Here is a 12623-nt window from a genome sequence, read left to right as displayed (position 1 = left end):
ATTTCAGAAGCATACAGCACAATTCCAGATCCCATGTTATCCCTCTGCATTCAGCCAGTCACACTTGTTTAGCTCATTTACAAACAGAAATAATCTTTTAAAAAAGGTGTTCTCTTTTGATCATTATCCTGTGATTGACAGAGCACAAAGAGCCCTTCACACAAAGAAATGTGTAATGCAGGCTCACTTACCAGAACAACATTCAGAATAGAAGTTGATCTCCTTCAACAAATTTCACACACACTTGAGTCACAGTACCAAAGGTCACTACAGCCCTTGTAAACATTTTATTACCGGTCTTTATTTTTCCTACATAATAAATACTGATCACCATTTTAAGTACTCATATATTTGCTAAATCTTATAAGAACATAGCTTGGCACTGCTGTGCGAGACAAGAGAACTAAAACATTAGTCCCTTAAATATTGAAACTCCTTGACAGTTTCTGCATTAAAGAATATAATTTTATACATCTGCTTAAAGAACCTCTGCTTAAGTGAAGCAGTTCTCAAACAATTTTACCAGCTGTACACTGTACTTTTAAGGATTGTCTTTCAACTCCTCCTTAGCACCAGAGGTTATGACGTCATCATGGTAAATTCAGCAATCTTAGTACAAACTAAAATTTATTTTTATGGGAACTACAGCATGAATCAAGATTTTGCCTTTTCACCAACCACATCATGCAGCTCCTAATCAAGATGCTGAATGATTTATCCACATAAGCCCCACACCACAGCAGAAACCAAGGCCTCTCTCAAAAAACAAATACACGAGATCAATATCTAGTAGAAACAACACACATTCTGGAGAGGTGATTAGGCAAAGTGAATTTTATCATCCATCAGCCCCACAGTAGAGTACATTTGTAATTTTAAGAATTATATAGTGCCATTAAAGCTGAAGTTTAACAGGTCAATCACAGCAGATCAAATATTGAGATGTCAGCTCCAGGTTTTATGCTACTTTCAAACTTACTAGGTCTCTTTAAGTCAAGGAACATAAAAATCTCTGTGAATAGTATATATCTAGCTCACCTTGCTTAATAGATCTACAAATCAGACTAGTTCTCCATTAAAGAAAATGAAACTTTTCCAAATGAACACATGCTGCAAAAATTCCGCAACATATTATTCAAAGTGTAAAATGCAAAGCAAGAGGAATTCAGTTCAGTATCTCCAATTACACTACCCAAAACAGAGCAAGGGTTAGATTTAAAGGATAACTTTACAATTAACAGTCTAAAACTAACCAATTTTTTTTACAGTAAAAGCACCATTAAGAATACAAACCATATTTCCCTAGAAGGTAGCATTTCATGAAGTCACTGGTAATGGAAACCATGTATTCTATTATTAGATACAGAGCTCTTTGATCCACCTATAGAAAGGGGGTAAAAACTGGTTTATGGTGCTTGCTGAAATCTCCCACACAGATTCTTTTAAAAGGGAAAATCAGGCTTTTCTGCTTATCATGCTGATCCTGCTTCTTTGCCAATATTCACATTTCTATCCTCTAACTTCCACTAATTAATCTTGAAAGGCTTTAAACCACATACATTCTCAGGTCAGCTTTCACAACATAATCACTTAAACAAGTCTTGAAAACTGTAAGTGGATGTCTCTGCATATATACATGTGTGACTCAAGAGAAAAATATTACTAAGTTTTATGCCTCTCTCTTTGTGTTTTATCTTGTTTTCCCATTTAGGCTGTTCACAAGCAATAAACTCAAGGGAGAGGAACCCAAACATTTTACATAGTGCTTCAGTAAGTATAATTGAACCCAACTTCCTGCCTCCCTCCGTGAAATTCTTCTTGTCTGCTCCACAGAAAAGCATTGACAGTAAGCTTAATGTCTCCCTTTGGCATGCTGTAAAAAGCTGAGTCTGCTGTGTAAGGATTTAGTTATAAATAAATACTTCTGAGAAACACTATTTTAGTGTTTTTATAATCACAAAACACATAATAAAATTCAAAATGGCATCCACCTACCTATTCTGCCCCAAAGTGTACCTTCCTTCTTTCCATTCTTGCTGATAAATTTGGGGAAAAAATAAAATTACTAAGCTCCTTTAAAGCAAAACACAGATACTTATTCTCAGATAAAAAATTCTACTGAGTGTGATATGTTTAGTAGAAAGATTCAAAAACCACAAGCTACAGGTACCCTTTCTATAATCAACAGAAAATATTATCTGAGAGAACTTATCAAGTGCTGGAAATTTGTTCTCAGTCCAGAACATAGTTCAGAAGTCGAGCTCTGGTCCTCTTCAGAGTAGTACTTACACACTCTAGGAAACCATGCATCTGCCATGTGAACAGTTCGGAATTATGAACAAAACAGCTTTTTCTCAGTGAGGATCAACATGTGTCTTTGTAAAAATATGTTGTCATTTACATACAGCTACAGATATAGTATTTCAATAGCATGTAGACTTCTTAAAATACAGGGCTAACACACCCTGAGTTTACAGTAGATGAACTATTTCTGTACATAAAGACACGGGAAATACAGCAATAGTAGTTTTAACAGTGACTTCTAAAGATCCTAGTTTAGAGAACATTAACCTGATGCAAGAAAAAACCTACCATGTTTAGTAACTTGTAACAGGTTTACCCCATTTGGAGCTGTTTCTGCATATGGTGTTTCCACTGCTTTCAAGACATGTCAGCAATGGTACGAACCTATGCTGAGGAAAAGCAAAAGAACCACGTCTGACTAAGGGAATAATCAGCCAGCAAGCATGTGTAAAGGTGGCTTTAGATCTATGAGAATTGTGCCAAGCATGCCAAAATTAAACCCTCACTCTGAATTCGGAAGGTGGAGAACTCTGGATAAGAGTGATCCAAACTGCACACCAGACTGATTTGAACCAGATGGTCAATACGTGCTTTGAAGGTCTAAGATAATATAAAGAAGATTATTGATCTTAAAAGCTTATTTGTTTTGGGAGTCTCATGTTTTGCTGATTTAATCCTATAGGACTTTGACAAACACTAAGCTTTTACTAATTTTTTTTTGAGTCATGTTCTGTTTTATAGGGCTCACTGGGATACAAGTCAGATGGCCAGTGTTACCCAGCTGCATCATAATGCATATCTATAATAAATATAATATCTATAATAAACAACAAAACATATACATGACGTTTTTAGGCACATAGCTCATATCCCCTTCCATGGCATGTCAATTTGAACAAAATCTGTGTTTTCTATAGTGATGCCACAATGACTGAACAGTTTCTCCCCTAGTGAACCAACACTGTTATGTTCAAGACCCAAGCATTCCCAGCCCTACAATAAGAGGTTTTGTCTGTCATTTCTCACAGGTTACCAAAAAATAAAATAAAACCCAAAATAATAGAAGCAGATAAAATACACTTTTAATCATCTGTGAATAGCTTCATTTTAGCAGAGCTTAGACTAGAGATGACAATTCATCTCTTATGCCCTATTATTCTATCATGCCCTAAACCTTACCTGTCTCATCCTCACCCACTTGACCTCTCTCCCATCTCTTCTCCTTGGAGGGTTCCCAAGAATAAGGCCCTCCTTGTGGGAATTCTAAGCACAGAAAGCTCTCAAAATTTTACAATTGTAAGCATAGATATAGACATGGACACAGGGCTTGATTTGAGGCCTTGGAGAAAGCTTTCAGATTTAGAATCGTAAGTAAGAATGTGAGTTTAAACAGAATGATATTAAGTTAGGTTGTAAGAAGCTTTAAGGTTTTAAAGCTAAGATATAGAAGTAATTATAAAAGTATATAAAATTATAAAAATAATAAGTTTAAAGTATAACAAGTAGTTTTGTGTGTCATTATATGATGGTTTAAGAATGTCCGCACTGCAGCAAAGACATATAAAACAAAATAATTAGCTATTGGTGTGAAAGTAGAAACATTCTTTTGTGGCATTAGTTTACTGGTTAAATAATCTTTAAAAGATGTTGTAACTTGTAGTCTTGTGACCACTGACTAAGAACATCTGGTGAGTAAGGTGAAGATGCACTCACTCACTCTTTCATGAGACTGTAGAAGAAGAACAATAAATCATGCTTTAAAACGTCTCCCAGTGGTCCCGTCTCTCTCGCAAAATCCCGATACCACCTCTCTACCTGCAATCTTAATTTCAGCAAGTCATTATCCATCACTTTATTTTGATCCTGTCTCTATTAATTCCTGCTACGTTTCCTAAGCAGACATCAGCTACTGGATAAAGAACACTTCAGTTTAAAACTTGCTTTTCTACCAAAAGCATCTAATATTTAAATATTTAAAGCTATGAAGACCTGCTGATATGCAATGAGTAAGGAAACAAGTGTGAGCAGGTCAAGGCTCAACAGAGTTGTGAAAAAGAAAAAGTGAGGCAGAGGTTATGTACTTGGTTCACAGTTACCCTGATAGGGAAAAGTAACATAAAGTCAGGCTTTCACATAAAACCCAGGGCTGAAAATCTACCTATATAATTTACACTAAAACTACAAAACCAGCACACTACCATCAACAATGGAATTAAGTTTTGAGTTCAAGGACCTGATAACACTTCACAAATGCTAAGTTTTTAAATAGTTAGTTTGAAAATTTGTGTAAAAAAATATCATTCTGGTAGGTATCGAGCTTAAAGGTACACCATCAACAGGACTCCCGGAGCTGTTACTTTGTTTATCTAATTAGACTTTATTCTAACATGGCATTTAATCAAATAGAACACTTTGTAGACGTAAGAAACACACATAACTCTAAGAAACTTGAAAGCAAAGTATAATATCTCATTACAGTAAATCACATCAAGATTACAAAGACTAGACAGGATACTAAATCATCCACTCTGGTTTAAAAGTATTTCTGTTAAAAATGATAAACCAAATATATGTGTTTACAGTCAATATGAAAAATCAATGGTGGCTGGTTGTCAGCATTTCCACTACAGTCAGCTTATGCAGATGCAAACAGCTGAACAGAAATCTCAGTGTCAAACCAAGGCAAATTCCAGCTTTTAGTTCAAGAAAGATTCCTGAATATGTCTAAATACATTAGTGGTCTGGTGGCAGTACAGGAGCAGCAGACAGGATTACAGATGAACACTTTTTCCATTTGTGCTTGTCTAGGGGCCAGAAGGAATTTCTGGGAGAGGTCAGCTCTCTAATTCTAAGGGATCCCTGCAGGATCCTCTGATCCAGAGGTCTCCATGAGACCACAAGACACCGCTCTGTGTTGCTGTTCTTCCAGATGTAAGGAGATCATCCTGTAAACATAAAGCTACAGGCACAAGGAAGTCTAATATATCACCTCTAAGGCAAGTTCAAACCACCCTGTACACTCAGCTATTGTAACACTTTGCTCTAAATGAACTTCATCCTTCCTAGGGGTCGGAAGGTTGTTAAAGTCACCTTCCATTGTTAATTTAAGTATTTTCCATGATTCAGGATGTAACAAAGAAGACTGCGCTCATGCGCTGCTGAAAGTAAAACCAAGAAATTTGAGGGGCAGATGGAGGAAAAGCCTCTTGGAAGGACTTTTCATTTTCACATTTACAGTTTGAGGTGTGATGCTTGCAGTTCATCTCCATAATCTATTCTGGTGGGGTTGTTTACCATATAGGGAGTATTACTGACTTCTCAACAAAATTAAAGGTTGCAATCCATCCCTTACTGACTTTTAAAACCCCATGGCTTTGGTAAGAGCACAGGCAACAATTAGCTAACATAGTGTCTTCAACCAAAACTGCTCACTAATACTGATATATTCAAAAACCAGAAAACTGACTACAGAAAAAGGTATCTTAAAGTTGCCCACAGATGTTGATTGTGGAAAATCAGAGGCATGCTTCAAAGGTAGAATTATGATTAGACTACTTGTGGTGTTTTAAGCATTAGACCATTCTTACAACTCAAATAAATTCTCCTAAGTATTATACTCTAACCACTAAAAACTCATCACTGTCCTACTTTTTCCAGCTGACCCTCAACAAGTACTTATCAGCAATCAGGATCTCATTTCATTTTGTATCTTCAGCTCATCTTTAGATGTTTTACATAGTCACTTTGGTGCTTGATGAACACTCAAGTGAATCACTACAAGATTCCTGCCTCAGGAATATGGTAAATGTTAGGAAAAGTTGAAAGAATCCTTATTCCACACACTTATTTCAGACCTCAAGTATCTCTTACAAATTCAAGTCCAAATACATTTACTGTTGTGTTCTGTGATTTATGAACTCTGCATCCAGAAATATCACATATGTACCAACATACTGATGACCCACTTTTATTGTCTGTAACCACCTGCTTTTAATACAAACTATTTTTAAAGCTCATGAAATTGTTTAATTTTTAACTGCTTTCACCTGCATCTACTTGGGAATACACTATATGTTTTAAATCTTTTATTCTCTCATCTGTTCAGATCTCTGCCATATCCCAAATTATATTAAAGTATCAAAGTTTAATCTGTACTTCAGAAAGCTCTTAAGGGAAGAAGTAAGTGAAAAACTGGTTTTTACACATCACATCCAACTGTCTTGCACACGCTGGAGTGTGGTGCAATTTAAATATCATATTACATTTCATTTGGCAAATTGAAGTAAAATTCGAAATCCAGTTTGGAATCATTTTACATAGCCTTAACTTTCCAAGTGATTCAGAATTTTAAGGACCAGTAATATTTGCACCTTTATAATCTAAATTAGGACACTTACACTTTAAGAACACTTAATTATCACGGAATGGTTTGTGTTGGAAAGGACCTTAAAACCCATCTTGTTTCAAACTCCTGCCATGGGCAGGGACACTTCCCACTCAACCAGGTTGCTCCAAGCCCTATTCTACCTGCCCCTGCACATTTCCAGGGATGGGGCAGCCACTGCTTCTCTGGGCAGCCTCTGCCAGGGTCTCCCCACCCTCGCCAGGAAGAATTTCTTCCCAATATCCCATCTAATTCCACCATCTAGCAGCGGGAATCTATCCTCCCTTGTCCTGTTACTTCAGGCCCCTACCTAAAATCCCTCTGTAGCTCTCTTGGAGCACCTTTATGCACTGGAAAGAGCTCTCAGATGTCCTTGGAGCCTTCTGTTCTTTAGCCTGCCTTCCAGAGCAGAAGGGCTCCAGCCCTTGGAGCACCTCTGTGGCCTCCTCTGGATTCACTCCAGCAGCTCCACATCCTTCCGATATTCAACCCCAGAGCTGGAGGCAACTCTGCAGGTGGGGGCTCACCAGAGCAAGACAGAGGAGCAGAATTCCCCCCTCCATTGCTGACCCTGCTGTGGGATCAGCCCAGCATGTGGAGGTGGGGGGGGGGGCCTCTGGGTGTCAGCACACATGGCCAGGTTATGGCCAGTCTCTCATCAACTCATTTTCCCAAGCTGTCCTTCTCTGTACTCCATCCATCTGTACTCTACCCATACTCCATCCATACTCTGCCATACTCCATACTCCATCCTTACTCTGCCATACTCCATACTCCATCCTTACTCAACCCAGCTTGAAAGTGTACCTGGGATTGCTACAATCCCAGTGCAGCATCTTGCACTTGGCCTAGTTGAACTTCATGAGGCTGGCACAGGCCCATCTCTTCATCCTGTCCAGGTCCCTCTGCATGCCATCCCTTCCCTCTAGCGCCACACAGCTTGGTGTCACTGGCAAACTCCACCGCACTGCCCATGTCATTGACTTAGAAGTTAAACAGTGCTGATCACAATTCCCAATCATGAAAACACCAATCGTCACTGCTGTCCATTTTGAACATTAAGACACTACCCAATAGTTTAAGTGCAGATTGGAATCTTAATCCAAAGATTAAATGAAGCTGACACCACCACATTTTCACATCATTGTATTTATACTATCTTTGATACTTCCTGCCTAATTGTGTCAAATTTGTCAGAGAACAAATTCAACCTGGCTTATTCTTTCACTTCTCATTTTTTAGGACAGTAAGCAGAATGACTGCAGGGAGGTGGCTGCAGCTGAAACCCAGTTATTCACTATCATATAGATAAAGAAGTGATGTAAATTCTGTGATTGCAAGTCATTCATGTTGTAACAGAGTCATCTATTAGATCTGGGGGAACAACTGTGTCTCACACAACACTACTAAAAATGGGTCAGTTAAGAAAAAAACGTGTTTCAAGCTTTAGACTGTGGATAGGATACTCTATACAAGGATAGGACTGAATAGCACAATCCAGATAAGATAATGGCCTGAAAAAGTCACAAGTTCTTGCTTGATATGGCTGAAGTATGAAGAGTGTATAAGAAAAGGTTTAAATATTTACTTATGTTTGAGTTATTTCAGCCTCACCCCTTTTTGGGGTCTGCAAGAGGAGCAGGCAGGATAGGAAAGAACTAGTGTTTTCCCTCCAACCTAACCACATCCTGTTTGCTCACTTTAATGGAATGTCATAGCCAGAGGAGGAAACTTGTGTTATTTAAAAGTCCTGGGGCTTCTCTGAACCCAAAGAAATTAAACTCTGAAAGCCTTTTAAGTAAGAAGGACCACCACTCTCCAGACAGCTCTCTTGAAATCACAGTTCCCCAAGACAATTCAAATCAAATACTAGGACAAATAAGTGACTCCAGAGCTACAAGCACCAAAATATCCAGCATTCCTAACATCTTAGCACTTCACCTGAAGATCAAGGCGCAAGAACTTTTGGCTGTGCAGCTTTGAAACCTGTTTCCTCCTCAGATAAGCTGCACCACAGCTCTATCAGCTTCAGAGCAACGACTGCAGAGATCTTCTGCAGAAGACCCAAAATTAAATGAAAAGGCAGAATAAAGGACTACAAGCATGCACTTTGGTGGTAATTGCAGATTAAGACATAAATATGAGTTACAAATCACAAGCAAATTAAGACTGGATTACTATATGGTTTTGAGTTCCTACTTAACAGAAAAAGCTACACTTGTAAAACAAATTTGTTGACAAAAACATAGAGTGCCATGAGGAAAAAGCATATCCCTATTCAAGCTTTATACAATACATAAATAATTTGTTTACTGGGAAAAGAAAACATTATTTTAACTTTATGAAATCTATTTTCAAAATGCTTTTCTGAACAGTTCAGATGATGATAATCAAAAGCAGAAGCATCTTTCTGTGTTAAGTGTAACTGCTGTGATCTTGCTCTTGGGGAACAGCTTCAGTATGTACAGACCGTAGAGAGAAAATGAAAGCAAACATCCAGATTATCAAATTCAGGCAGTTCCTGGCAAGACAGTCACCATTTTGTACAGGAGGGTATCATTCTATTGCTTCAGCAAATAATTTCAAACACCTCAAAATCACAGCAATGAATCCACAGAGCCAGCGACACTGATGACTTTTTCTAAACTGGGCATTTCTATGACATATTTCAGCTTGGATTCAAGGCTTTACCATAGAAGCCATGATGGATGTCACAGAACATGGACTGTCTGTGAGGACAGAGCACACAACCTCGCTATCAGGACTTTAAATCTCACTGCCACTGAAGGATCAATTTTAACTAGAAGACACTTTATACAGGTCAAGTCCTGGCTTATTTTAAAAAATGAAGTAATGTGTTGGAATAAAAAAGTCTCAACAGAAGTATAGTGTTCCAATGGGAGTAAATTAAGACTAGTATGTCTTCACAGAAACATTTCTCAGCTGGTCTCAGATGTGTGGGGTCAGCGGTCTCATCTACTGAGTAAACAAAATCTGCCTTCTCATACTGGCCAGGAGCATGTAAAAACTTCTAGTTCCCAGAAAGTGTTAACAGTATCTAAGTATCAAAATTCATTAAACAACACCTGATCTAACACTTTATCTATACACAGCAGTATCTGCTGACTCAATGAAGGAAAAATCGCTATTTTGCTAATCAAGAATCAAATATACCAGGATTCTAGCTAAATACCCTCAAAAAATTGTAGAACATAAAAATATAGTTCAAGATAAGTTCATGGCAAAAAGCATTATTTGAGCAATACAGCTGAATCCTTAACACTCAGTCTACCCCAAAGAATCAATTTTTCTTTAATAGCTATTAGATTTCTCAAGCAACCATCTCCCTCCATCTAAGTTTGCCAAGGTTTCTTCCCAAAGCTGCCATTTCATTACCTCAGCCAAAGTATCAAATATGATTAAAGACTTCTCAAATGAGTTGGAAAAAACGTCAGTGAAAAGTTATTCTTCACATGCTTGCATTCTAATTTTTCAGACTTTGTTTGCAAGTGATTTCTCTGTTACCAGGCACAGAACAATAACAACTTCAGCCGTGTTGTACTAAGTCTACTGCAGCTGAAATCCCATTCTTCCAAACTGAAGTAAGGTCACAATAAGGAGGATCACTTACAGATTATACTCATTCAACAAGTGGATTGCAAATGCTCCAAAATTATCCATAGTCCAGCTCAGCAACACTTAGGTCCACTTATCTGCAAATCCAGTTTGCCACACTTAAAAGAAATTAAAGATAATACATCAAGAAAGAAAATTTGGAAGCATTTTTGGAGCAGAACTGGCAAGGAATCCCATATGTATGCTTTATTCACAGGCCTGAAAATAAATTTTTTACATCAGAACTTCCACTGTCAGTAACTCACTTTTCATGGTTTAACACTGTGTGAACCACACACAAGTTTTCCTGAGCAGTGTAAATGAGTAGGTCTAAAATACAACACCAATGTACCAAAATAATTCCTTGAGTATGTGCAGATTCAAAATCAGTCCTGCCTGATTTACTTAATCTTCTCCACTTTTCTGAAATCTGGTTTCCTAAACTAATGAAAAGAACCCCAAACTGCAGTAATCCAATCTGCTGGGGTTTGAGTTCAAGGTTCAGTCAACAGACTGTGGAGATACACCAACATTGTCCACACGCAAAGGTGCTGCAGACCTTGTACATCAACTTTAGTTGTATTAAGATAAACTTACTCAATGCTTTGCATCCTTAAGAAATCCAGAACCACTCTGAAGACCCAAGAAGGGCATCTCTGGTTCATGCTTGATACACTCATCAGTTGCAACAAGTCTGCATCATCTCAGTGGAGGGTGACCTGTTTTTTTTATTTATACATCTGCCCTTCCCACAAGGGCTACAACAATGAAATCAAACTGGCCTTTAAAGTATCAGCACCTAGAGAAATCAAACATCAAGACAAAAACTGACTAATCACTGGAATCTTCTGGCATGCTTGAGGTTCTCAATAATGATCAAGCTCAGCTGCAGACAAAGACAAATTTGAGGTGTAGCTCCACATGAGAGAAACAGTTTCCAGGAAATTACTTCAGGAACAAACCTATCCCTTCTAGCTGTCTTATTACGTAGCTGTATTTTGATCCTGTTTTCTATGAGGACCCAGTGTTACAACAGACAGATGTTTCCTATTTTAATGACAGAAAACAGGTATTTAGACAGGACAAGTAACCCATGGTAGCATCCTTAATTTCATTCCACCTTACACTATTTCATACAACTTTTGGTTCTTGAGGTACATCAAAGTTATAAAACAACTTCAAAGATGACAGATGCCTCAATGTACATGCCCAAGATATGCATAGTAGCTGTTTGAATCCTTTGACCTTTGCTGTCTGTGTTTGTCAGGCAGAGTGAAAGAAAAAAAATAGTCTTTCTATAAATTACAAAATTTATAGAAACCAATACAGAAAGCCAAGGAAACCTTTATATTTGTTTACTCAGTTAGTTAGATCTGTTATATCAGACCAACTAATGCCAAATATTCCTGCAAAAAATGTACCAGACTAGATCAGGTTTCTTCCATTACTGTCTGGGTCCTGTTTATCTTGAATTTCATATGTATTTTTGGCCTTTATAACATTGAATACCAACAAGTTCAATATTTAAAGATATGACAAGAAAAAAAAAAATAACCTTTCTGGAGATCAGACTACTCTGCAATGCCAAGCTATGCTTGGAAATGACAATGTTCTTGCTACCTTTTAAGTATAAAATCTTTTTAGGCATTGATGCCATTTTCTACACCTTCATTTTTTCCCCAGTCTGAAATATGACACTGGCCACTTTCTTACTACTGCTCCTACTAGTCTTCCCTTAACACACTTTGGTGGGAAGAATGTGTAGCATTCATGAGATTTGTGTGCACTATTTGATTTCTCTGTACTATTATTACAGAGAAATAATGTTAGTAAAATTATTCCTTGAAATGGTTTCCAGCTCCAAGTTACCTAGAAGAGAAGCAAGAGTTCTTGAAAATCTTGAAGATACAGTAGCAGTGACAGTGCAAAAATTCAACATAAATATTTCACATGAATGTGCATTTCACTTGCCCAGATATACAAAGCATACCAGAAAGATGACTGAACTTTAAAAACCTTATTTTTCTTCTTAGAGGAATATATATCTATATCTCTCTATATATATATATATCTCCAAGCTATTTATACTCAAAAATACTATGACATGAGCAGGAACACCAACACATGGAAGGTCAAAACATATGTCTCACTCCAGCCACAACAATCCTTATTTTGCCCTAAACTGACAGCCATTCTTTATTAAATATCTGAAAGACTCGCTATCTAGTCAGACTATCTAACTGCTAGCAGACTAATAGAAGCATTAAATATAGGGCTTGAGAGACATAGTATCAGAATATATTGTTGGGGGTTAGGTGTC

The 12623-nt window shown here is 37.5% G+C and overlaps 1 protein-coding gene across 2 annotated transcripts in view; it reads right to left on the bottom strand.

Moving 5' to 3' along the window:
• The window catches only part of UVRAG (UV radiation resistance associated), a 97843-nt gene that overhangs the window by 36317 nt on the left and 48903 nt on the right, over positions 1–12623 (bottom strand). The gene's annotated exons all lie outside the window — the stretch shown is intronic.

The sequence above is a fragment of the Cyanistes caeruleus genome, chromosome 3 (assembly GCF_971803275.1).
Source record: "Cyanistes caeruleus chromosome 3, bCyaCae1.hap1.1, whole genome shotgun sequence".
Classification (NCBI taxonomy): Eukaryota; Metazoa; Chordata; class Aves; order Passeriformes; family Paridae; genus Cyanistes; species Cyanistes caeruleus.
This window is presented reverse-complemented; position numbering and strand designations above follow the sequence as displayed.